Source organism: Ambystoma mexicanum, chromosome 10 (assembly GCF_040938575.1).
Source record: "Ambystoma mexicanum isolate Mex_15411 chromosome 10, UKY_AmexF1_1, whole genome shotgun sequence".
Lineage (NCBI taxonomy): Eukaryota > Metazoa > Chordata > Amphibia > Caudata > Ambystomatidae > Ambystoma > Ambystoma mexicanum.
The window spans coordinates 1,673,391,612-1,673,419,589 of NC_090932.1; the positions used below are offsets into that span (position 1 = coordinate 1,673,391,612).

Below are 27,978 nucleotides of genomic sequence, written 5' to 3' on the forward strand. Positions count from 1 at the left end.
TACCTTCCACAACTAAGCCAGACATGTGACTAACCTTAGCCCAGTCCTGCAGATGTTTCAGACGAGAGACTGACAGATAAGTGACGTGCCTGAATCCATAATCCCCTACGTAGGCATGGCTCCCATATGACTGACGTCTCCCCAACCCAACCAGACCTTTAGAGGCACTGGCCTATTATGTGAGCTAATCAATGGTTCAGAAGCAACTCAGCCATATGACTGTAATGCTGAAAGTCCTAGCAGCCCCTGAGAGTGGGGGCAGGCATGGGGCTTCTTCTGGCACTGGGGGTGCCACGGCTGGATCCATCACGTGCCTGCAGCATGCACAGAGCAGTTTCTATCACGTGATTGCAGCATGCCGTGCAGCAGTATCTATCGCGTGCTTGCCACATGCTGTGCCCATGTACCTTTGTTTCTAGTTTCCTTGACGGCCCTGGTCTGGATAATAGGAATAGTACTGGCATTGTGGGGCAGTTTATGATGTGAGAGTCCATCCTAGAGTTTGAGGTTTAACACCCTGACTCCTAGTTTCTCACACAGGTGCCACTCCAGCTGTGCCTGTGACCTGTCCACACGTGCTTCATGACATGCATTAGAGCAACATGGGTCATGTGTAGCATCAGGTAGGTTATGTTATAACCTAATACAGATGTTATTTGCTTAATTCAGGTGCTACATGCAGTCTTAGGCAGAGGGCGTATCGTTACCACGGGCGTGTGTATGTGTGTGAGCCCATGTTGTGCTTTAGGTAGTGGTCATAAATTGTCATGGAACTGTACCGCAAGAGTACTGCACTAGTACTGCACTAGTTCATGTTCTTAGAATGTGGAGGAGTGCAGCAGACTGCTACTGGGCACCTTCCAGGACTGGCAGTTGGAGGCTGGAATCCAACGTGAAGCGATGCAGAAACTTTGCTCCTGTACATCACAACTTGTACATACAATTCATCATGTAAGAACTGTGGAAACAAATAAATGTGATATTTACTGTCCAACCCTGATGAATGAAAATGCAAAGAAGTGCTGGTCAGTCTCATTTGAAACTGAGCATCTCCCAATTGTGGGATGAATTGCCTATCAACTATAATCAACTTAATCAGTTCTCTAAGGTTAACAAACAGTCTGATTTTTCCGACTGCTTTACATGCCACTATGACAGGGCTCATCCACTCCATAGCCTGCACTGGTTCTATGATATCTGATTTGTAAGCTTTCTTCTTTAACACTTTCCTGACCAGGAACCAATTTAATTTGAAATCCTCCTTGCTCCTGCAACTCTAACACAATAGTTCCTTTCTAGGCTACAAATATGTTTGCAACTGTTTGCCTACTTTCAAATTATAAATCTGCATTAAAAAAATAGCAAATTTCTCAACAGGTCTTTCTCAGAGACCTTAACTTTCCCATGGAGCCCAGACCACCAACATAGTGAGAGATACTCGCCACAAACCACTGAACACCATGGACATCAAGCTACTGGTCACAGAAGCAACCCACACGGCCCAATATTCATTGGCTCTCCAGCCACTGAATGTCTCTACTCACCTTTAGACTGGACAAGCTGCAGAGCCATACCATCCTGCTCCACCACAATACTCTCTCCCGCTCGGCTCAAACTGACCAAGGTACTCCACCACTTCTTCAAGAACCTCCCCATGCATGCATTGGAGGGAACCCCTACCACCTCCACCCCCTCGTCTGCCCCCTCTGAGAAAGTCAACACCCCTCTCAGAGCACTCAAACCTATCCTAACTGAGACCGCCAACATTCAGACTACTGAAACCAATGCCTCACCTAGACCCCTTCCAGATGTATCATGATATCTCAAACCTCTACAGTTGTATCCTTATACTTCGGCTTGACCTGGTCCAAATTAATTGTAATTCCTCAGGAAGGAATCCCTGCAGCTGCACCGTGATTTCTCATCCAGACCCAGTCCAGATGCATTGGAGTTGCGCTGTTACATTCTCGTAATGTCAGCAATCGGCAAAAGGCCCAAGTTCCGTTATCTGGGGATTACCTTCCCGAATGTAGTTCTGTGATTAAGGCACTGAGCCACGACAAGTCGCCGCCACTGCTGCCTAAACCTGCTTAATAGGGACTCGGCTGCCAAGCAGATTACCACGGAGGCAGGTGTGAGGATGATGGAGGAGGCGTGAGGAGCACACTGACCGGGGGCTGGTGAACCCCCTGCTACTCTCCCTTCAACATGTTTATTATTCGTTTTTATTATTAATAATAATACATTTAAAATTGTCTACTCTTGAAAAGGAATTGCTTTCTAGGGGAGGGTGAAAATCCCCCAACCCAAGGTCAAATCTTTTGGGGGTGGTTGCGGAATCTAGAACCTGTGACCCATAACACGCAGCAGTCACATTGAGAGCCCAGGACCAGGAATCTCCCTGGTCAGACCGAACGGGGAACACCACGTGCATGTACACTTTGGTAATGCCCTTAGGACGAAGGCATCTCGCTAGGGTGAACTTTGTGTTGGGGCTGTCGGCTGTGACATGGATGGGTGGGCAAACTTTCCCTGGCCAATGACATGAGAGGACAAACTGGAGAAGCTATCACTGAAATGGCACATGAGTGTGCAGTGCTGCCCTGCTTGCTGGCCAGTGCTGCCGGGCGTGCTGACCAGTTCTGCCCTGCTTGCTGGCCAGTGCTGCCCTGCTTGCTGGCCAGTGCTGCCGGGCGTGCTGTCCAGTGCTGCCCGGCTTTCTGGCTAGTGCTGCCCGGCTTGCTGGCCAGTGCTGCACGGCTTACTGGCCTGTGCAGCCTGGCTTTCTGGCCATTGCTGCCCGGCTTGCTGGCCAGTGCTACCCGGCTTCCTGGCCAGAAAGAGCTTTAAGAATATATACATGTTATTTAAAGCATCACATTCACAAAGAAGAGAGAATTATGTTTGCATTATTGTATTTCATTTCTCTCATTTGATGGCCATCTCTTTTGTTTTAGGAATCCATTGTCCTTTCCTGATGATCTGCATGGGAGTCAGCTTGTTTTGGGCATTTTTCGAGAGAGAGTTCAGCTTATTTTTCCTTACTTCGTTTTGCAGACCCTCGCCACCGAGGTTGGCAGTGCGCACTGGGGATCTGTTTTTCTCTCCCACCAGCCATAGGCTGAGGTGCATGTCTGCAGAGAAAGTGGTACTGGCACCAGAAGGTTCAGCTGGGAATGCCCCAGTATGAGCAAACTGAAGCCCCAGCAGTCAGGCGTGCTTCATAAAATCTGTCTCACGCCAATGTTAATTTATTGATGAATGTGTTCCCCTTTCAATACCGGATGCTCAGCAGCCTTTTTGAAATAAAACAAACACATGGAAGGGTTGTTTGTGTGTGTGTCTGTGTGTGTGGTTTCTCATTTTCATTTGATGTCTTACCAGTGCCCGAGTGGGGGAACGAGGGGGCAGAGGTTAGCCTGTCCCTCTCCCAATCATGCAAAAGAATAAGGTGACATTAGGGGAACACCCACCATTGAACTCCAGCCCTTGACATTCACAGATGCTTGCATGCATCATCATTCATCCAACACCAGCCATCTAACTCTAGGCACAGGGGACCAACTGTACAAACACTGCACGTAACACACCCATGACCACTTGCAACACAAGTTACAACACGTTTCTAGCAGCAGGACAGAGCCATTCAGAAGCTGTCCTCCTTAAATACACACACCCCGCACGCCCCACACACCGTGCACACCTCGCACACCACAGTCCTCCTCACACCCCTCAGACCCCAAACACCCCGCACACCCCACACACCCCGCACAACCCAGACACACCTCACACACACCCCACTCCTCCTCACAACCCACACACCCCACACATCCCGCACACCCCACATACCGCACACTCTCCACTCCTCCTCACACCCCACACACCCCACTCCTCCTCACACCACGCACACCCTTCTCTCCCCGCACACCCCCACACACCCCGCACACCCCACACACCCCACTCCTCCTCACACAACCCACTCCTCCTCACACCCCACTCCTCCTCACAGTGAAATGCAGTCCCCTTCCCCGCCATATCTAAAGTTGCCATGCCTGTCTTCATTCAGCATAGGGGATGTGTACCTGGATGAATGGATGGATGAAAGTGACCACAGTGGGAAATCAAACCCTTTGAGGTGGGCAGGGCAGAGGTGGTGCTGCAGATCATTGGTCGAGCCCCATCGGGATCCGTATTTTAGTTTATGAAAACCAGGAGGAACAGACACCACAGATGGATTTTTCTCACTTGAGCTGTGATTCTCAGAATGAGATAGGGTGACCAGACGTCCTGGTTTTGTTCGTAGCGTCCCGGTATTTGCCCCTTGGGTCTGGCATCCCGAGTCCATTTAGGTTTTAAAACCTGATCCCAGGATTTGAGCGATGACTGGCTATTGTCCCGGTTTTTGCCAGTAACCCTTGAACATATCCCGAAATCGGGCCAGGCATGGCTCTTCATGCCTGCGTTTCATACCCTCCCCCTTCCTCCACGGCACTCTCCTCCAATGAGAATTCTGAGCTTGCAATACACACTTGTACTTTGTACGAAACAGGCAGCCGACATAGATGTGGGACTACAGTTTCATTGGAGTCCTGTTTGCGTTTTGGTCCTTCTTTTGTGTTTATAGCCGCCGAAACGGTAGTCTTACTTCTATGTCGGTGGTCCATTCCCGTTTTTTTATTTTAAAAATCGTGTCCCCTAGAATGAGAGTCCACGCTGAGAGCACTTTCAAAACCTCAGACTTGGTGAGCTGGTGCTGGTGAGCCCCTTACTGGCAAATGCCATGTTTGCAGATGAGGACATATAGCTGTTGGTTGCCCATGCATCGTCCTCTCATCAGTGGCTGTCAGCACACAGAAGAGAGTTGGCCACTCTCCCCCTAACCACGCAAGCCGAATGGGACATGACTCTCCCACCTTGATGGGCTTGGTTCCTGATAGAGCAGAAACAGGTTACCACGAGGCAGCCAATAGCAGGGAAGAGGGTTAGGAAGAGGTTGTGGATAAGAACGGGGTGGTGGGAAGACCAGATGGAGCATTAGGGAAAGTGAATGGATAGGTATTGGAAATTGTAGGAACACACAATCATACTCGAAAGACCGACAGCCAAAACGTCCTCTATCTGTGGAAAATACACATGCCAGGCCCACTCTTGTTTTGTGGCAACGACCCAAACATAAAGCTTTAGAGGATAACTCTGAAACATAATTGTGTAAACCGACAACATGTAAACAAAACATAAAAAATACATTTGGCTAAAGCAATCCCCAAAGCAAGCCGTTTCTTTGAGGACAAGCTAAAGATAGCAAAGGCAATTCTTTCTTTTGGGTGGGCAATAACTTGTCTCTAGTGCAGGTCACCATCGCAAGTCTCTTAATATTGCCTGTTCCTTCACCGGCCATCTCGAGTCTCTTAACATTGCCTGTTCCTTTACAGGGCATCTCGAGTCTATTAACATTGCCTGTTCCTTCACCGGCCATCTCGAGTCTCTTAACATTGCCTGTTCCTTCACAGGGCATCTCGAGTCTCTTAACATTGCCTGTTCCTTCACTGGCCATCTCGAGTCTCTCAACATTGCCTGTTCCTTCACCGGCCATCTCGAGTCTCTTAACATTGCCTGTTCCTTCACAGGGCATCTCGAGTCTATTAACATTGCCTGTTCCTTCACAGGGCATCTCGAGTCTATTAACATTGCCTGTTCCTTCACCGGCCATCTCGAGTCTCTTAACATTGCCTGTTCCTTCACAGGGCATCTCGAGTCTCTTAACATTGCCTGTTCCTTCACAGGGCATCTCGAGTCTATTAACATTGCCAGTTCCTTCTCAGGGCATCTCGAGTCTCTTAACATTGCCTGTTCCTTCACTGGCCATCTCGAGTCTCTCAACATTGCCTGTTCCTTCACCGGCCATCTCGAGTCTCTTAACATTGCCTGTTCCTTCACAGGGCATCTCGAGTCTATTAACATTGCCTGTTCCTTCACAGGGCATCTCGAGTCTCTTAACATTGCCTGTTCCTTCACTGGCCATCTCGAGTCTCTCAACATTGCCTGTTCCTTCACTGGCCATCTCGAGTCTCTTAACATTGCCTGTTCCTTCACCGGGCATCTCGAGTCTCTTAACATTCACCACCCATCCTTCACCACCCATCTCGAGTCTCTTAACATTGCCTGTTCCTTCACTAACCATCTCTTAACATTGCCTGGTCCTTCACTGGCCATCTGGAGTCTTTTAACATTGCCTGTTCCTTCACCGACCATCGGGAGTCTCTTGGGAACATTGCCTGTTCCTTCACTGGCCATCTCGCGACTCTTAACATTGCCTGTTCCTTCACCGGCCATCTCGAGTGTCTTAACATTGCCTGTTCCTTTACTGGCCATCTCGAGTCTCTTAACCTTGCCTGTTCCTTCATCGGGCATCTCGAGTCTCTTAACATTGCCTGTTCCTTCACCGGCCATCTCCTAACATTGCCTGTTACTTGTAGTGGTATAGTGCATCTGTATGAGCAAGAATGAGCTCAGCAAACAGTGCATCGTCATGAGCAAGAATGAGCTCCGCAAACAGTGCATCTTCATGAGCAAGAATGAGCTCCGCAAACAGTGCATCTTCATGAGCAAGAATGAGCTCCGCAAACAGTGCATCTTCATGAGCAAGAATGAGCTCCGCAAACAGTGCATCTTTATGAGCAAGAATGAGCTCCGCAAACAGTGCATCTTTATGAGCAAGAATGAGCTCAGCAAACAGTGCATCTTCATGAGCAAGAATGAGCTCAGCAAACAGTGCATCTTCATGAGCAAGAATGAGCTCCGCAAACAGTGCATCTTTATGAGCAAGAATGAGCTCAGCAAACAGTGCATCTTCATGAGCAAGAATGAGCTCAGCAAACAGTGCATCTTCATGAGCAAGAATGAGCTCAGCAAACAGTGCATCTGCATGAACAAGAATGAGCTCAGCAAACAGTGCATCTGCATGAACAAGAATGAGCTCAGCAAACAGTGCATCTGCACGAGCAAGAATGAGCTCAGCAAACAGTGCATCTGCACGAACAAGAATGAGCTCAGCAAACAATGCATCTTCATGAGCAAGGATGAGCTCAGAAAACAGTGTATCTACATGATCAAGAATGAGCTCAACAGTGTGTCTACGTGAGCAAGAATGAGCTCAGCAAACAGTGCATCTTCATGAGCAAGGATGAGCTCAGCAAACAATGCATCTTCATGAGCAAGGATGAGCTCAGAAAACAGTGTGTCTACGTGAGCAAGAATGAGCTCAGCAAACAATGCATCTTCATGAGCAAGAATGGGCTCAGCAAATAGTGCATCTGCATGAGCAAGAACCACATCTTCTTGGAAACAACGCTGAGGTCCCTGCCAGGGAAACCCTCATGTTCCTTCAGTATCAGTACCTACACCCGCTGTGATAGTGGTGGGTCCTGCTGCCCTGTCCATACTGGAGATCACTGCATGTAAATGTAATGTTTAAAGTGTCTGTATCCTTTCATTTTGTAATGTTATGCAAAGTGTGTGTGTGTGTGTGTGTGTGTGTGTGCACAAGAGTTAGAATGCTTGTGCAAGTGTGCGGGGGAGTGAGTCTATGCATTCATGTATGCATGGGTATGATTGTGTGTGTTGCAATATGAATACATGACTGAGTGTTTGTGTGCTTTTCTGTGTTTGTGTGCAAATGCGTTGCCTGCATATGCTTGGTGGGGGTGTGACCTGCACCAACAACATGAAAGTGTTTCACAGTGGAAATGCTGGCATATATATTATGGGTGTGACATCATAAAAGTAATCTACGGTTGGATTGCTGGCACATGTGATCAATGAGGAGACATCATAATAATTGATTTCGAGTTGGAATGGTGTCATATATTGTGAGTGCAGCTGCGTGAAAGTTATTTGCGATGGCAACACTTACATATTTTGTGAGTGAAACATCATCAAAGTGCTTTGCAGTAAGAGTCTTGGCATACATTGTGGATGCAGCATTCTGAAAGTAATTTACTGTTGCACTGCTGACATATATTGTGGGCACTGCTTCATGAAAGTTGTTTACAATGCTATGCTGGTATATATTGTGGATGCCACATAATCAAGGGGATTCATGGTATGAATGCTGGCATGTAGTGTGAGTGCACCATCATGATATGATAGGGTATTTTATTTATATCGGCTCATACACAAGTGTTTCAGAGCGCTACAAGGGAGGGGCACAGGGGAGAACAAAACAATGATCTTATTGGGCCCAGTGATATTGAGAACGTGCAAGTGCATGGGAGAGGGGGGAGGGGAAAAGTGCATGGAAGGGGGAGAAGTGGAAAGTGTGGAACAGAGGAGAAACAGATAAATATTAAGAAATTAAATAAATAAGTAAATAAGGCGATAAGCGGTGTTAGTGCAGCCAGCAAGTGGCAAGTGCTCGGTTTAGCCGACAGGGTATATCTGATAAGTGCAGAAGAAAAGCAGAGTGGGGGACTTTATGGGTACAGATACAGACCCCAGTGCAAGGGGTGGACCGGAGGCAGTGCAGGAGGGTGGCAGGGTGAGCAGGTACCTGGGCCCGGGAGACAGTGTGGCCAGGTGCACAGTGCCGAGAAAGAAAAGAGATCAGCAGGGGAGAAGGGGGGCAAAGGCAGAGGCAAAGATGAAGGTCTTGAGGTGCTTCCTGATGGTTCTCCTCACGAAAGTAATTTACAGTGGCAATGCTGGCATGTACTTGGGTCTGTTCATAAGTGGTTTGCAGTGGGAATGGAATCTATTTTGGGAATAAATTAATGAAAGTGATTTACAGTGGCATGGGCAAGATATATTCTGGGAGAAGCATCACAATGGCTGTTTGCAGTATGAATTGCAGCAACAGAGGGTCTAGGGCCTCACCGCCTTGTGTCACCACTAGAGCTATGATGAGACGATGGCTTTTTTGGACATGTTTTCGGAAACTGGTACACAGGAAAATTCAGCAGGACATCCCACCAAGTCCTCACAAATATTTAACACACTCTATGCTATTGGCAGAACATTCAAATGAGAAGCTCTTTATCAGTGATGGTTCATTGTGTAGCCATTGTTTCTGACACGTGTAATAGCAAGCATGCCAAATAATGACCACAAGTGGATGTCCTTATCATACAGTACCTTTGGTTTTGTTTCTAAGGGCCTCATTACACGGATGGCGGTAAGGGTTTACCGGTACCGGTATTTTACCGGTACCGGTAAATCCTTACCGCCTCACTACGAGGTCCCGTTGTGGGTTCGGGAATTTAACGCCTGCTTTTTGCAGGCGGTAAAACCCAACCCACAAAGGGACCAGGGAGCTAATTACAGTACCGCAATTTGTGGTACCGTAATTAGCGCCTTCCCCATTCCCATAGAGCCCTATGGGGCATAAATGGGAATGGGGAAGGGCAATGGTGGAAGGGGGAATTACCGCCCCGCCAACCTTGGAATAGGGCATTAATTCCCCTTTCCACCATGAGCGCTAATAGCGCCATGGTTCACCGCCATCCGTGTAATGAGGCCCTAAGTCTTGAAAGTGCATTACCAAAACTCAGGGAATGTTTGCAGCCTCACATACTTTGCATTCTAGTTCTTGCAGCTTTCCATTCATGAAAGGTAAAAGAAAGGTGCGGCCGTACTCTCTGTCCTTAACATGTTTCTATATGGATTTATATACATTTCAAGTTGGATTATTCAGTTTTTTGGTAAGTTTCAAGTCATCTCTATAAAACAGAACATTTTTATAAACCAAACATCTATTTCTAGCATCTAGAGCTGGGAAGATATGTGGTTAAGTGCCTATGTTGTAGACTCGTCTCAAATCCCAGTTTCACAATTAACTAAAGCGTGTGATCCTGGGCAAGTCATTCTCTTTCACTGTGCATTATTTGCCAAAACTGGAATTGCCCACAAGCCATTCAGTTGACATGTGTACACTACACAAGCAATCCTCACCCAAGGTACTGCTTCATGTATAATATTAACAATACACCTTGATACTGAGGACATCAAAGTTATGTGTCTCTTGGCTCACTTATAGAAATGCCTTGTAATGTAACTTACCATGATCCCTTGAGGATCAAAGACTACATGTGATGCCATTTGCTGTCATAACACTTGCAGTGCTCGGCTATAAAATCTGGCAATTGAAGGGTTAACCATATTCTCAGATGTTGGTGCTTTCATGCACAAACCCCTAACATGTGCAATCAGTGCAGCCTCACATGCCCGTGCACCACAGCCTTGTATGTGCACGAGCAATGCCCTCGTACACATGCACATAGAACATGGCCTCATGTGTGCGCGCCCAGCCGTTCACATGCACACTAGCTGTTCACACAAACACCAGCCTTTTATAGACACACCCTGTAGTCTTCCACGTGCATGCCCCCCACAGATTCACAAGCATGCCCGTGCACCACAGCCTTTTATGTGCACGAGCAATGCCCTCGTACACATGCACATAGAACATGGCCTCATGTGTGCGCGCCCAGCCGTTCACATGCACACTAGCTGTTCACACAAACACCAGCCTTTTATAGACACACCCTGTAGTCTTCCACGTGCATGCCCCCCACAGATTCACAAGCATGCCCGTGCACCACAGCCTCGTATGTGCACGAGCAATGGCCTCGTACACATGCACATAGAACATGGCCTCATGAGTGCGCGCCCAGCCGTTCACATGCACACTAGCTGTTCACACAAACACCAGCCTTTTATAGACACACCCTGTAGTCTTCCACGTGCATGCCCCCCACAGATTCACAAACATGCCCGTGCACCACAGCCTTTTATGTGCACGAGCAATGCCCTCGTACACATGCACATAGAACATGGCCTCATGTGTGCGCGCCCAGCCGTTCACATGCACACTAGCTGTTCACACAAACACCAGCCTTTTATAGACACACCCTGTAGTCTTCCACGTGCATGCCCCCCACAGATTCACAAGCATGCCCGTGCACCACAGCCTTGTATGTGCACGAGCAATGCCCTCGTACACATGCACATAGAACATGGCCTCATGTGTGCGCGCCCAGCCGTTCACATGCACACTAGCTGTTCACACAAACACCAGCCTTTTATAGACACACCCTGTAGTCTTCCACGTGCATGCCCCCCACAGACTCCCAAGCATGCGCATGCACTCCACAGCCTTTCGCATGCATGCACACATGGCAGCCTGCCACATCCAAGGACACTGCAGTCTGAGCAGTGTCATGCTGAGCGCATGAAGGATGGGCGCAGAAGAGAAGCGAATCAGAAGACAGCTGGTGTAGGAGGCTGAGAAGAGGAGTGAGAGTGGAATGGGCGAAAGAAGGAGCAGAAAAGCAAACACAAAAGGGGGGAAAACGTGAGTGCAACAGGAATGAAATAGAGAAATGCATGGGAACACAGGAGGGCGGAAAGACAGAGACGCGGAGGCCCAACTTATTTACTCCCATCCTGACAGCAGCCCCGTCTCAATATTTATAGCCGACGACACAGCCGTCTGATTGCACCTCGTTCCCAGATGCTGAATCGCAGATTTAAAGCACGTGCCTTGGGTTCAGCTGCAGGCCCACTCTCTGATTCCCTTGTTGTGTCGTTTTTGTGTGCTGTCCTGGGGCTTGGTACACAGCATGACAAATGTGCTTATCTTCTCTGAAGGCATGTTGCAATTAGTGCGACATGATTTATAACAATGAAAAGCCGTTCATCATTATTGCATCGTGGGTTGTGATGTAATTCTGCATATGTTATGCCTTGGCAAAGATTTATGAAAATGATTTACAGTTGCAGTGTCAACATATTTCGTGGGCGCATCATCATGAAAGTGATTTACAGAGGCAACGTTGGCATGTATTCTGGGTGCATTCATCACAGTGATTTTCAGTGGGAATGGCAGTATATGTTGTGGGCACGGCATTGTAAAAGTGATTTACAGTTGAATTCTAGCATGTAGTGTTTATGCAGCATCTTGATAGTGAGTTACAGAGGCAATGTTGGCATATATTTTGGGTGCATTCATCACAGTGATTTTCAGTGGGAATGGCAGTATATGTTGTGGGCACGGCATTGTAAAAGTGACTTATAGTTGAATGCTAGCATGTAGTGTTTATGCAGCATCTTGATAGTGAGTTACAGAGGCAACGTTGGCATATATTTTGGGTGCATTCATCACAGTGATTTTCAGTGGAAATGGCAGTATGTGTTCTGGGTACGGCATTGTAAAAGTGACTTATAGTTGAATGCTAGCATGTAGTGTTTATGCAGCATCTTGATAGTGAGCTACAGAGGCAACGTTGGCATATATTTTGGGTGCATTCATCACAGTGATTTTCAGTGGAAATGGCAGTATGTGTTCTGGGTACGGCATTGTAAAAGTGACTTATAGTTGAATGCTAGCATGTAGTGTTTATGCAGCATCTTGATAGTGAGTTACAGAGGCAACGTTGGCATATATTTTGGGTGCATTCATCACAGTGATTTTCAGTGGAAATGGCAGTATGTGTTCTGGGTACGGCATTGTAAAAGTGACTTATAGTTGAATGCTAGCATGTAGTGTTTATGCAGCATCTTGATAGTGAGTTACAGAGGCAACATTGGCATATATTTTGGGTGCATTCATCACAGTGATTTTCAGTGGAAATGGCAGTATGTGTTCTGGGTACGGCATTGTAAAAGTGACTTATAGTTGAATGCTAGCATGTAGTGTTTATGCAGCATCTTGATAGTGAGTTACAGAGGCAACGTTGGCATATATTTTGGGTGCATTCATCACAGTGATTTTCAGTGGAAATGGCAGTATGTGTTCTGGGTACGGCATTGTAAAAGTGACTTATAGTTGAATGCTAGCATGTAGTGTTTATGCAGCATCTTGATAGTGAGTTACAGAGGGAACGTTGGCATATATTTTGGGTGCATTCATCACAGTGATTTTCAGTGGGAATGGTGGTATGTGTTCTGGGCATGGCATTGTAAAAGTGATTTACAGTTGAATGTTAGCATATAGTGTGCATGCAGCATCTTGAAAGTGATTTACAGAGGCACTGTTGGTCTATATTTTGGACACAGCCATCATGAAAATGTTGTTGAATCCTCTTGTGAACTCTTGGCAACGTTGCATGTATAGGATTTTTTTCATTTGTCACTCTTGAGAATCAAGTATAAATTCTATCGATATTTCTCAATTTTTCTCACAAATTGATTTTAAAGGAATTCTCAGGAGGAAAAGCCACAGGCCCTCTGCTTTATTTAAGGTTTCCTTGCTACAATCGACTGAAAGTGTTAGCCAGCCGCCAATGACCTTGAATTATTTGGATGGCCTGTGCCCCTCCAGGAGCCCGGACTCCCATCCCCCACACCATCGCCTGCCTCCGCCAGAGTCTCTGCAGAGAGCCGCCCCCCGGCGATATGTAGATGAGGGCGGGCTGTTTTTCGCCATGTTCTGGGGTGCATTCATCAGGCCAGCAGAGGCTCCATAATGGCCCCGACAGCAGTCGCCGTCTCGTGCATATTTAATCACCTCTCCGCTCTCCACCAATGGCATTCGGGGCTGAGATCAAGCTGTCTGGCCCCTCCCGTGGGGATCTGCCTGAAATATGATTCTCGGGAGCGGCGTTTCATCGTTTGTAGCAGAGTGGTGTGTGTTTATGGCTTAGCGCCTGTGTCACCTCCTCGGGCGCTATATCTGGAATCTTGCAGCTGCGTGCCTGGCTACTGCATTTAACCCTTCATTCCCTCAGTTCAATCTGCTCACTTCCAGCGGGAGGAATTACAGATCAGTTTCGAAATGTAAAATTCGATAATGCAAAATTTGAAAAATTAAACCTCATGAAAGTTTTTAAAAAATGCCCTTTGAATAATTCTAACATTATAATTCGGGGGCACGTCCCTCCCTACCAGTTTGCCTTTCTGCCCTTCTTCCCCCTTTGCCTGAAGGTGTGTGTTTGATTCGCATGATGTTGTGTGTGCCTGCTTGCGCAATGTGCGCACGCAGATGCGCAACCTGCACGCGCAGATGCGCAGAAAAGACCGAAAGTGCAGAGTCCTCATTCTTAAAGTGCATTTGTGCTACGCAAATGAATTTTGAGAATTGGGGCAGTGGTGATCCCTGGGTGGTCTTGGAGCGTGGCAAGCAGGCTTCAAATCACAGTCTGGTTGTCAGTGGGGTGCACTTTGGGGGGTACTTGTTGCGCACCTCTTTGCTCTCGGCCTGTGCTCTCCGTGTGGATGGTGCAGCGTTCAGGGGTCCTTTTTCACCGTCCACGGGGGAGATCAGAATGGGGGGAAACACGCCTTCACGGTGACATCACTCTAAAGTTGGGCAGGGTCGTGACGTGGGTGGAGGGCTGACCCCAGCCTTCAACCCACATGGTGGCTCCCAAACAATGAATACATTGGTGATGGACACGTGCTTGTCACGCGCGCTCGACACCAATTAGTGGGCCCCAATCAGGGCCCCACACAGCCACCACATTCTTTAAGAATGAGGGTCTTGTGACTAGCAAACTATGCGCGCGCGGTGTGGGGCTCAGACGCACCTCGCATTATGTGTGCACCAATTCCTTCAGAATCTGGCCTCATGTGGTGTTGTTTACTGTTTTTTTAAAAGAAAAGTTTTCCTAAATATTAAAATGAGGCACACCGTATGTACCTGGGTATTAGCATACTTGATCGAAAAACATTTGGCCTTTTCGATTTGACGGAATTTATTTGATCGTATTTTCGATCAAATAAAATAAAATAAATATATGGGGAGGGGTAAGGGAATAGGTTAAGGTGGAGGAAGTATGGGGGGAGTCCTAAGGGACCCCCCACATTTTCGACCAAAAAATAGGCTGAATTGGAAAAGGTCAAATATTTTCTCCCAAGTCCCAAACCACTATCAACTGATCCTTTTTTATAAGACATTTTTTCCTCACATTATTTTGCTTGAATATTTTTTGATACAAAGCGGGGTGGAGACCCCAGCACCCCTCCACTGGCCATACACGCCCTCCACTCCACCAATATTGCTTAGCTTAAACACAATTTACCGTCTATATTTCTTGATGAAAATGTGGGTGGTTATTGGGTTGAAAATATTAAACCTTTTCCAATTTGACCTATTTTTTGGTTAAAAATGTGGGGGGAGACCCCTGCAAGCGCACCCCCCCTGCACTTTCCCCACCTTAACCTATTCCCTTTCCCCTCCCCTCATATTTATTTAATTACATTTGACTGAAAAAACAATCAAATTCAGTCAAATAGAAAAGGTCAAATGTTTCTCGATCAAGTATGCTAATACTGTTGAAACACTTCCTGCGGTGTCTTTTTCTTTTATTACCGGTACAGAGGGAAATAGACAGGGCCAGATCCCCAAAGCATGTCTGTGCATCGGCCGGTGAGAGGACCTTACTGGACAGACACAGGTGAGGAGTGAGGAAGAGGGGGCTGGGCGAGTACTCAGATCTTAGAGTACCGTGTCCATGGGCAGCTCGGGGACCAGTGAGCGTCCATTGGTCAGGGAGATGCTAGGGGGCTTCCCTCTACGGCTTGCGAGTGGAGAAGAAATGTGATGGGAGATGTCCCATCGCCCCCGCACCCACCCGGAGGACGATGACGCAAGCGATATAGCAGTCTAGATAGGTCTAGACAAATGGTTAAGTGAGGCCCAGAGTTCTAGTGTCATTATGGTCTAATCACGCAGAGCTCTGCAACCACTGGCTCTGCAGATGTTTTGCACTACAACTCCCATCAGCCCTATGCAGCCTAGCCAGTGGTGATGGATTATAGGAGTCGTAGTGAGTGGCAGGCTGTAGACGCCTGGTTGAAATAAGAGTGCCCTAACCCTAATGAGCATCGATTCATATGGAAATAGAATGAAATGAGGTGGCCCTGCCTGGCAGTGCCCGCTGCTCGCTCAAGGAGGGGAACGAGGGCAACTGGGCAGAGAGTTACATCAGCCAGGAGGAGCATTGACTGAGATACCTCATTGTGCACCCTCGAAGTGAGGGTGGAATCGGATGAGTGCTGCTTGTATCAGAGGGACTGCATTGAGCAGAGTTGCTCAGACAGTCTATATTTATTGAGCAATTTAAGTTTGAAAGAAGGGCACAGCCACTCGGCTGGCATCCAGTGTGTTCTCAGATCTAGTTCTCGGTTCGAAAGAAACAGCCGAATGATTACAGCTTGGACGGCAAAAAGGAGAACCCGTTTGAGAAAACCATGAGTTCTAAGGTTCAGGAGGAACTGGTTTCCCACTGGCCGGGGACACCTCTGGCCATCGGAGCGGGCTGTTATTACAGGACCCCACTCAGAATGCATATGGAAAGGAGCAGCCTGAAGGGGTGGTGTCTGTGTCTGGACCCTAAGACACGAACAAGGAAACAATGCTCACAAGACTGAAGCCTGTACGGGTCCAGCAAGAACGGGAGAGCGACAGCCTCCTGAAACAGGAACCAGCAGACTTTTCACAATGTGGCACGAGCAGAATATTGAAACGTGACAAAGAAAAGGGGCAGAGATTACCTGCTGGGAAACCCAGCAGCCAAACTCTGAGCAAAGGAATTACCCGAGCACAAGTGAGGACAAGAAGAGTAAGGCTGCTCTACTTCTGAGTACTTTCAAGCCATGGATTTCATGTGCAAAGTCAGCGGCTCTACACACCTAGAGGTGCTGGCCAGACGTTCCTGCAAGTAATTATATCTCTGCCAACATGAGCTCTGCGCGAATCCGACGGGCTTGCCTAATGAGCGGTCCTTGCCATGCCGGCCAGTAGTGACCGCCATTCATGTAATTTACGTCACACTCTCCACTAGGCATCAATAATCATGTTTTTATGTGTTGAAATCCTATAGCGGTGCCCAAACCTAGCACATTAGAAATGTGAGGTTCTGATGCCACGAGCCAACAATGTAGGATAATTATATTATTACAGAAAAAAGTAAGAAAAATAAAGCAAGCTCTCAGTCTTGATTTAAATATGATTAGCGTGGGAGCAAGGGGGTTGAAAGAAGGAAGCGAGTTCCAAAGTAGAGGAGCAAGAAGAGAGAAGGAGTGCAACTGCGCAGGGGCGCAGTGTATAGCAGACGATACGCTAGGGCCCAATGAAGCAGATCGAAGAGCGCCAGTATGTTGGTAGAGCTGGATAAGATCAAAGCGGTGGTGCAAGATGGGGAGGGTAAACTTTAAAGACCTTACTGAGTAAATGAAACTGAAAACATGGATACATGGGAAGACAGTTAAATATCTCTACAGAGTGGGGAACGTGGGAGAGTTTAAACAGAGCTCAAGAGTTGTAGGTTACTTCAACAAGGCAGGAAGACCCACATGCGGAGAGCAGCAGTACTTAATGTGTAAGAGAGCATGTGCTTGAGGGAGGAGCTCTAGGGTGGAGAAGGAAATGGTAAGCACTTAGGTCTGAAGGCCATTCTGCCGGCCTGCTCCCCGCTGCTCTCACCCCATTATACCCTGGATGCTAGCGGGTCTCTCAACCGCTGAGGTCCTCTTGTTGGCTGCACTACCTCTTTGTGGGAGGTAGGGGGAGGGTTCTGCCAGGTGAACTCCTATTTTTCTTAACCCTACACCAAAGCAATCCTCCCATCACCTTTCTGGACTCCCGGCCCTATTTCCCCACTCGATACCTCTTTTCTGAGGGCCTGACACTATGATGGCTCCTCCCTCTATTCTGGGTCGGCCGCAATGCTGCATAGGATTTCAGTCATGGTGGCGTGCGTTGCGCCAGTATCCTCCTCACCCCTTTTGCGTGCCTTCGATCTCCTGCCTGTATACATCTGAAAGAGGAAGTCCTGAGGAATTATGGCAATTTGGCCCAGAAAGTTGATTTGTTGATCAAATTAAATTCCAAGGTTGTGAGCTGTGGCAGCTGTGAAAATGAGAGAAAGAAAAGAAATAGAATTATCTGGGGTGGGAAATTGGATCAGTCCTGGAAGGATGAAAACCTCAGCTTTTGGGGCACTAAGATGGAGAATGTGTTTTGGTATTCAGCTTCCCCCGTGGACAGCTGTGAGCAGAATTTATAATGGACCAGAGGCCAAGGAAGGGAAGATTTGGGCGTCATCAGCATAGAAGTGTGAGCAGAAACTAAAAGAAGACATGATGTTGGTGAGAAGAAAAGCCTAGAGAGGGAAGGAAAGGCCCGACACCCACCCTGGAGGGCGAGGGAGCAGGAGCAAGTGTTTTTCCAAGAGACTGGAAGAAGATGGGGTTGAACCCACCTAGAGAGCCCCGGCCAAACCCTAGATTGCGAAAGGGACAAGAGGGTTGTAAATGGATCAACAGTGTGGAAGGCAGCTGATTGGTCTAAACGTTCAAATGACGGGATTCATGGAGGGTGTCCAAGTGGGACCAAGGGGCCAGAACCCCTGGGTGCCGTCTTATCCCTTGCAAATAATGCCGCTATATTATTGGCAGTAGTAGCCACATGTGATCCAAATAGTGCATAACTATAATCCTCGGAAATACAATGTGGGAGACGAAATAGGGAGTGTCCAATGCATTTCCGACCAAATAAATTCCAAAAGGGACCACATCTTCAACAATAAGATGTATTTTAGCGAAAAACATGAAGACAAAACAAAAGAGAAAACAAGAGAAAGAAACACGTTAGCTAACTGCCAGGCTATTATGCATGTCTATGCAAAAACGACGGGCATACTCGTCCTTGGCACTTAAGGGGTTACGCATCCCTGTTAGTAGCGATTAGTTGCTTGACATGCAAAGAAAATTAGAAATGGTACGTTGCCCATCTCCTCTCCTAAAACCTCAAATTCAAATGTGGAGGACAGTGCCCTCAACTCTGCTGAAGGAGTCGAAGAAACCAAAATGAGGAAAGCTCATAGATAATGTAAATTAGTATCCACTAGTCAACATCCAAAGGAATCCCTGGGGATCACAACACACCTCTTGTCCTGAGGCTGTGCTATGCTGAGAACGCATATTGTGAAACCACTGTCTGTATAATCGAATGGCCGGTTAATGATCAAAAATGGTAGGCCCTGAGTTAAAACACCAAGAAGGTGGATGCTAAACCCCACCCGCACACAATGCAACATCACCCGTGAAATACCAAAAGGCAGTAAGGACATAACGCCCAGGTACCTGCCGAAAAACACTGCTCATACGTCAATAGTTTCCACTTTGAGGCTGAAAACGAGGTATAAGAAAAAACAAGTCACTATACATAATGCCGTGGGAAGGAACTTACGGGTAGAATCTGGCGGCTGCCAGAATGGTGTTGTAAGGAAGGCATTGAGCTTAGGGCCCTTTAGGAACGTGCATATGTAATGGATGGGATCATACAGAATAAATTCCAAATAATGGGACCAAGTCAGGAAGATGGAAAAGTACTGATTTATTAACAATTATCTAAAACACAGCGTTTACAATGAACATCAATGGACGGACGCTCAGACTTTCTCACTGATCTTGACACAAAACATGTTTTTTATATCAAAAATATGTCAGAGGTGATGTCATACTATGTGGCAATAATGAAAAACCTATCAAGGGTCCGGATTGGCTAAGAGGAACATCTAAGCATACTTTCTATAGGAACTAGGATTGTGATTGGCTGCTCACTATCAGATGGACAACATATGCCTCCCTCTAAAACGTGTCATCTTCAGAAACATTAGGTACACAGTTTCTTATTGGTCTTCAAACTATAAGGTCCTTCGTTATATGGACCAATATAATTGGTTGGCATGCTTGTGCCATGTCTGGAACATTCGGTTCATTTAGCAGTACATACGCCCAGACCCAGGTGCTAGAAGAAGGGGCATGACACTACCTCCCCATCCAATTAGCCCAGCCTCTCATCGCCCATGCCTTCTGCCATGAAGATTGTCTTTGTACTTGGCCTTGCAAAGTATCATTGTCTTTGAAAATACATGGGAGTGAGGGCACTCACTATTGTGTCTAGGAATCCAAGTACAAACTCTATTTCCATCCTTGGCTCACGTGACAGGAGACCACGATTTGGTCCATTTTGTAGGTTTTAAATGCTCTAAATGAGCAAAACGTAACAAGAGATGATTCATCCTCAGCGCATTTGCTCATTTCCAGAATAGATAGATGACCTTGGCTACTTCACTCTTGACTCCAGGCCAGAAAACCTTGTCTTGCAGCTCCACGGTTCTGCGTATTCTTGCTGCAACACAGTTGAACCTTCCTGATTCATGGGTCCTGGCTTACTAAATTCTTGATACCGATGTCCAGTTTCTATATAATGGCACTTCGCCTGTGTCTATTCACTACGTATAGCCAACTTCTCTGATGGCTCAATCTACCTTGCGTTTCAGCATTTGAACATCTATTGAACTGTTGATTTTCTTCAGCACTTTGTGCACGTGTCATCTTCTTTTCATATTTTAAAAGTTCACTTGATTCTTTACTTCATCATTAGTTTCTTTAGGATCTATACATCTTCATCAATCAGTATCTCAGGACGTTGTTCATACTTTTTATGACATCACTAGCTTTTTTTCTCTGTTCTTTCTCATATTCCTTCAGGAGTTCCTACCTTAGGTTGTCATCACTTTGGGGATACATCCGGTAGGGTTGTCTCAACGGGTATCTTCTTTCGAACACACTCTGCGGTATAGACACAACTGCTGGTGTCAAACACAGCACCGTCTCATGTCCCCAACATATGGGAGGAAGGAGGGCGGGTTCTCCTCTAGAGGTATAGAGCTTCTCCTCTGCAGCATGGTATCAACAGTTAGACAGACAAAAAGGACCACAGTTCAAGGGTGTTTATTGAACTTCAATTGGGTTTGAAAAATGCCTATCTAATCCTAAATCTAAAGATGGGAGCAAGCTACGACCATCAAATAATGATAACGCAGTCCTCGTGGTGTTGTGTCAAAATAAAAGGGCCTGTACTAATAAACCTATTGCCAATCCTTACCTCTAAATACAAATAGTGTGGGAAACAATGTTATGCAAAAGAAAGAAGTGTTCAAGAAATTATATGCCAGGATATTCAAGCCGTTGGCTTCCCTTCCCCACGTTTTCAGCATGGGACAAGACGGCACACTCAAGCTTAGCAAAGTGTCTGGCTTCTCCAGCACGAGGATGCAGTTAAAAACTTGGACATCATGGTCTTCTATGCCAAAGTCTCTTTGCCATTCAAAGTCTCTTATTTCAGAGGGCCTGATGTAACAAACAAGCAATAAAGTTCATTTCCTTTTGTATTTCACATATACACAATTTTCTTAGGTGTTTTACTATCCACCTCGGATCCCCCTATGCTGGGCTCAGATCCACTTCACACAATTTCCTTAGGCTTTTCATGTATCCAACTTCTCAGGTGATTCCCTGTTCACCCTGGATCCCCCTCCGTCGGGGTCAGATCCACTTTAACATCAAATCTTCGATCAGTCTCCCTACGCCGGGGTCATTCCAATTTCACACACATGCTTTAACCCAAAGCTTTCAATTGATCTCCCTCTGTTGGGCTCGGACCAACCTCATCTGCTTTCCCATAAACTTTCTTTATCAACATCGAAGACTTTCGACTGTGCGAAGGGTTTTGCTTGACCCGTCACAGGAAAACTTCGATTCACAAACCTTTTCCACTCTTTTAATTTTGTTAACTCTCGGTTGGATACCTTACAGAGACCTTCTATTGAGCACAAACGCGTTTCCAGGCCACTCTGTCAAAGGTATCATATTTTTGTTTCAAAGTTCAATCATTCATCTGCCATTCAATTTCACTCGCGTTGGTTATCACAAGCGTTTCAAACAATGTTCGTTGCAGCGCTCGCCATACAATGTTGCCAATTGCAAACTTGGCTTCAACACAGACCATTCCTGTATCTGTCTCCCCAACTCACTGGCTGTGTTGATTTCACTGACGCTGCTTTGTGGTTGGAGTCAAGGACAGTAGCATGACAGTTGGCTATTGTCCCTGCCTTGATTATCGACACGGGAGGGCCCTGTGTACCTCCGACACACAATACAAGATTCTTCAGCTGGGTTTCCTGGTGTTACATTTTCTATTCTTGATGTTTCCTTGTCGAAAAGGTCAAGAGAACTTCCCTCCTTGCAATCCCCTTCTGCTTTGCTGTTTTTCTCATCCTGTTAAACTGCCATCTTGGTAATGCTATTTCCTTGTGTGCTTTGCCTTGCTCAGATTGTGCTCTGGTGTTCCGCCTTTTATCCATGTGGGGAAGTGTAATGGAAGTCAGCTGTGTGTGATAGTCAGTAATTACCTGACGTTGCCTGCCCATTGTATTAGGACAGGTCAGGTAACGCTCAGGTGTTACACCGTTTTCTCCCATAGTGGGCTGTCTGTGAGAAAGTATTTGTGTTGTAAAAGGGGGCAGAGGGCTGAGTTCCTAAATATCCTACCTGATAGGATGGGGTAAAAGTGGTAAAGGGAAGGGGATACCGCATCTCACCATCTGGTGTTCCACTCCCCGAAGGCCCCACATCCAGGTTATCCTCCCACACTGGTTCACCCCAGGAACTGGATCCAAAAGCGATGGCCGTGTCCTGCCCACCTGCATGACAGATCCCTGGGGATTAGTGGGTGAGACACCTTCCGGTTTCTCAAAGCATGTAGCGTGTTGATTCAGCGGCGTCCTTACGCATGCTGAGCAACCTTATTTAAAGTAATGGAGGACCCGTGAGCGGGACAACGTAAAGCGCCATGACATCATCGTCAAACATATGATGACATCGCAGCCGATGCAGTGACGTCGCAGGATGCCCGTAACATGCCAGATACGGTAAGTGTAAAACACCCAGTGCGAGGACCCAATAAATATGGGCAAAATGACTGTTCAGTGATAAGTGACATAGACAGGCAAATAATATAGGTCGCTGATCCTGAGCATCTCAGTAGAAGGAACTAGATATGGAAATTCGAGACGAGTTGTGGGTACCAGCAAAATTACATGTGAATAAATGAAATTAATACATTCTGGAAAGCTAATAAAAGAACACAATTATATGTGTTCTGTTCAGCTGTATGTCCAACATAAACGAATATCGGTGGCCATACACAAGTCCGCAAAAAGGACAATGAGTCCTTAATAACAAAGATTGGTGCCTTGTTTACCATATATGTAACACATGTATGTTACATAGTGAATCCCAGGTGTGAATAGTGTATTACACATACCGAATGCAACTAAACACGAAGAATTACTTCTACAGGAAAATGGAACAAAGCAGAACCAATGTGTATCGCATTGCTATGTAGATTAATCTGAACCATATTGGGTCATCCCATGAGATGTACTTAAAGGTAAATGAGTGCTCTGTTCTCAATCAATGTCACAATCCTATATTACCTGTGACAAGCAGAGGGTGTTCTTCGATTACCGAGCTTGTTATAAGATAAATGTCGAAAATACAATTGAAAAGTAAGAAAAACAGAAGACAAAACACTGAACCGATGTGTAGCATACAATACCAATCAAGATCATGTACTTAGAATTTCATATAAATCAAGGTAAATCCTGTTCCTCATTCATGCCATGAGGATGGAAAGAGTCCAAAAGGTCTATCCAAAGAGTTCTTTATGTTTCAACGTGCATTCAATATCCATGTTCTGCTTTTTGTCCTCGACAATCTCCAAGAGATGAAACTTCATTTGCATGTTGTTGTGTCTTGCTTCATGAAAGGGCCTCATCAGGAGTTGGGCGGAGTGGGAAAATGCGGCGGTAACGCTATTACTGCTGCATTTACCGTTCTGCTCAATCCTGAGTATGGCCCTACCTCGACGCATTCACTTCCAGCTCTGAGCCGGCGGTAATTGCCCCAACCATCCCCATTGGGTCCAATGAACCCAATGGGAATGGGGACTCACCACCACCCCGGCAACTCGGAATCCGGCGCATACTGCACCGGACTGAGTTGCAGTAACGATAATTGCATTGGGCAGTATCCCGGAGCAATTAGTGCCGGGATACCACCCAACTCCTCATGAGGCCCAAAGTGTCTTGCCACAGACCATCTTGGGTTATTGGTGCAAACCTTTGAACGATGTTCATGTCATCGGTTTTACCCTTCACTGTAGTGCAGCCGACATAATAGATGTGGCACGGCCATCTAATGCTGTATAGCACATTTTTAGTGTCACATGTTGCGAAGTTCCTTAAGAAACATTTTTTGCCCGTTCTCGGGTGGAAAATCACATCCCCTTAGTGACGTTGTTACAGTTGACACATGGGAAAGTGGCTGTCACTTGCCTTGCTCTGGTATAATGGGGATCTCCTCCATTATCTAGATACTGGCTGTGCTGAGGGTCAAACGCAGGGTTTTCTTCAACAGTTCTCCTAGTTTATTGCCTTTCCTGAGAATTTCCCAATGATTTAGTATTGATCTCTTGATCCTTAGACTCTGAATAGAGAACTTGGATTCATGGAGGTCCGAGGATGGCAGCGCTTCCATCGCTCTTCTCCCCTTCCCAGAATGCACTGTGCTTTGTTCCAGCCTGAATGGGGAAAGTGTGAAATGCGCCCCTCGCATTCCAGCTGTGAGCAGCGCGGATCTCTCACAATAACATCTAATGATGTTAGCTACCTTCTGAAAATTGGATTCCATTTTTTTGTAGAAGGTTATTAAATCCCTGGAGGGGGTGGGGAGGGTTGGAGGTAGATTCTTAAGTCATTGGTGGAGCTATTGGGGTGCTGGGGGGAGGTTGCCCTCAGATCCAGAGGAGCCCACCCCACATTCCCGCCACCTGCAAAGTAGTGACCACTGCCCCTTTGCGGAGCCTTTGGTCTTTCTGGCACAAGACGTCCCTCTGTCACGGATTGAGGCATCCAGGGAACCCGAATGCCCACACCACATCCTCAGGGGCCCAGCCCCTCCGTGACCCCCCAACCCCCCCACCCCCCATGGAAGACAGAGGCACATGATGACAGCGGGGGCACGATAAGTAGTTATGAGGTAAACACATCAACAATGGTCACGTAATGCTTCATGTAAAGCCGTGATTTGTGCCTTGAAGATGCGCGCAAAGCGCCTGGTGGTCCCCAGGGCTGCGAAAGAGCAGATTAGATGCGTTGTCTATTGCGGGCCAAGGATTGGGGTCAGGCCTCGCGCGGAAACATGGTTTTTAACATGTAACCTTAATTGATTCGGATGTCTGAGAACAAAGCCCAGGCAGCCTGAACCACTGAACAATTGGGCAGGCGAAAGGAGAAAGGGAGGGAAGGGGGGGGAGAGGGGAGGGGGGATGCGTGGGATTCACATCGCAATCTAGTGCAGTGATGGAACTGGGTCTGGAAGAGCACTGGGGTGGGAAGGGTTAATGGGGACAGAGGGAGAGGCGGGCTGGGTGTGTTGATGTTCGCTGATCAATTTCCTGTGTTCCGGTCATTGTTTAAGCATATATGGGGCTGTGGGTCGGTGGATGTTGCCAGAAGGGTCCCCATTTTAGTTAGGATCCCAGTACATTACTGGGGGTTTTCACAGCACTTGCTCTAACAATTAGGCAGCTTACCGCAGTGCCAGGCTTAAAGTGAGCATTGCCAGGGTGCCCTGTCACGTGAGTTAAGGCTGTTTTCAGAGAGTTGGCAGTCAGCCTGATCCTGCAATACCAACATTTTTAGAATTCAATTTTAGTTTGTTTTGGGGTGTTGGAAGTAACCTTAACTTGGCCATTCCGGAAATTCATAGACTTTACCTTTACCTTTCAACATCAAGAGCATGGCCTAAAACACAGAAAAGAGCATTACACCCTCAAGAGTATGGCCTGCAACACAGAAAGGAACATTACACCCTCAAGAGTATGGCCTGCAACACAGAAAGGAACATTACACCCTCAAGAGTATGGCCTGCAACACAGAAAGGAACATTACACCATCAAGAGCATGGCATGCAACACAGAAAGGAGCATTACGCCATCCAGAGCATGGCCTGCATCACAGAAAGGAGCATTACACCATCCAGAGCATGGCCTGCATCACAGAAAGGAGCATTACACCATCAAGAGCATGGCATGCATCACAGAAAGGAGCATTACACCCTCAAGAGTATGGCCTGCAACACAGAAAGGAGCATTACGCCATCAGGTGCATGGCCTAAAACACAGAAAGGAGCATTACGCCTTCGAGAGCATGGCCTGCAACACAGAACAGAGCATTACGTCAACAAGAGCATGGCCTGCAACAGAGAAAGGAGCATTAAGCCATCAGGAGCATTGCCTAAAACACAGAAAGGAGCATTACGCCATCAAGAGCATGGTCTGCAACACATAAAGGAGCATTACGCCATCAAGAGCATGGCCTGCAACACAGAAAGAAGCATTAAGCCATCAGGAGCATGGCCAAAAACACAGAAAGGAGCATTACACCATCAAAAGCATGGCCTGCAACACAGAAAGGAGCATTACGCCATCAAAAGCATGGCCTGCAACACAGAAAGGAGCATGGCGCCGTCAAGTCCATGGCCTGCAACACAGAAAAGAGCATTACGCCATCAAGAGCATGGCCTCAACACAGAAAAGAGCATTACGCCATCAGGAGCATGGCCAAAAACACAGAAAGGAGCATTACGCCATCAAGAGCATGGCCTGCAACACAGAAAGGAGCATTACGCCATCAAAAGCATGGCCTGCAACACAGAAAGGAGCATGGCACCGTCAAGTCCATGGCCTGCAACACAGAAAAGAGCATTACGCCATCAAGAGCATGGCCTCAACACAGAAAGGAGCATTACACCATCAAGAGCATGGCATGCATCACAGAAAGGAGCATTACACCCTCAAGAGTATGGCCTGCAACACAGAAAGGAGCATTACGCCATCAGGTGCATGGCCTAAAACACAGAAAGGAGCATTACGCCTTCGAGAGCATGGCCTGCAACACAGAACAGAGCATTACGTCAACAAGAGCATGGCCTGCAACAGAGAAAGGAGCATTAAGCCATCAGGAGCATTGCCTAAAACACAGAAAGGAGCATTACGCCATCAAGAGCATGGTCTGCAACACATAAAGGAGCATTACGCCATCAAGAGCATGGCCTGCAACACAGAAAGAAGCATTAAGCCATCAGGAGCATGGCCAAAAACACAGAAAGGAGCATTACACCATCAAAAGCATGGCCTGCAACACAGAAAGGAGCATTACGCCATCAAAAGCATGGCCTGCAACACAGAAAGGAGCATGGCGCCGTCAAGTCCATGGCCTGCAACACAGAAAAGAGCATTACGCCATCAAGAGCATGGCCTCAACACAGAAAAGAGCATTACGCCATCAGGAGCATGGCCAAAAACACAGAAAGGAGCATTACGCCATCAAGAGCATGGCCTGCAACACAGAAAGGAGCATTACGCCATCAAAAGCATGGCCTGCAACACAGAAAGGAGCATGGCACCGTCAAGTCCATGGCCTGCAACACAGAAAAGAGCATTACGCCATCAAGAGCATGGCCTCAACACAGAAAGGAGCATTACACCATCAAGAGCATGGCATGCATCACAGAAAGGAGCATTACACCCTCAAGAGTATGGCCTGCAACACAGAAAGGAGCATTACGCCATCAGGTGCATGGCCTAAAACACAGAAAGGAGCATTACGCCTTCGAGAGCATGGCCTGCAACACAGAACAGAGCATTACGTCAACAAGAGCATGGCCTGCAACAGAGAAAGGAGCATTAAGCCATCAGGAGCATTGCCTAAAACACAGAAAGGAGCATTACGCCATCAAGAGCATGGTCTGCAACACATAAAGGAGCATTACGCCATCAAGAGCATGGCCTGCAACACAGAAAGAAGCATTAAGCCATCAGGAGCATGGCCAAAAACACAGAAAGGAGCATTATACCATCAAAAGCATGGCCTGCAACACAGAAAGGAGCATTACGCCATCAAAAGCATGGCCTGCAACACAGAAAGGAGCATGGCGCCGTCAAGTCCATGGCCTGCAACACAGAAAAGAGCATTACGCCATCAAGAGCATGGCCTCAACACAGAAAAGAGCATTACGCCACCAGGAGCATGGCCAAAAACACAGAAAGGAGCATTACGCCATCAAGAG

The 27,978-nt window shown here is 47.0% G+C and overlaps 1 protein-coding gene across 19 annotated transcripts in view; it reads left to right on the forward strand.

Moving 5' to 3' along the window:
* The window catches only part of RIMBP2 (RIMS binding protein 2), a 2,252,680-nt gene that overhangs the window by 782,957 nt on the left and 1,441,745 nt on the right, over window positions 1-27,978 (forward strand). The window lies entirely within an intron of this gene.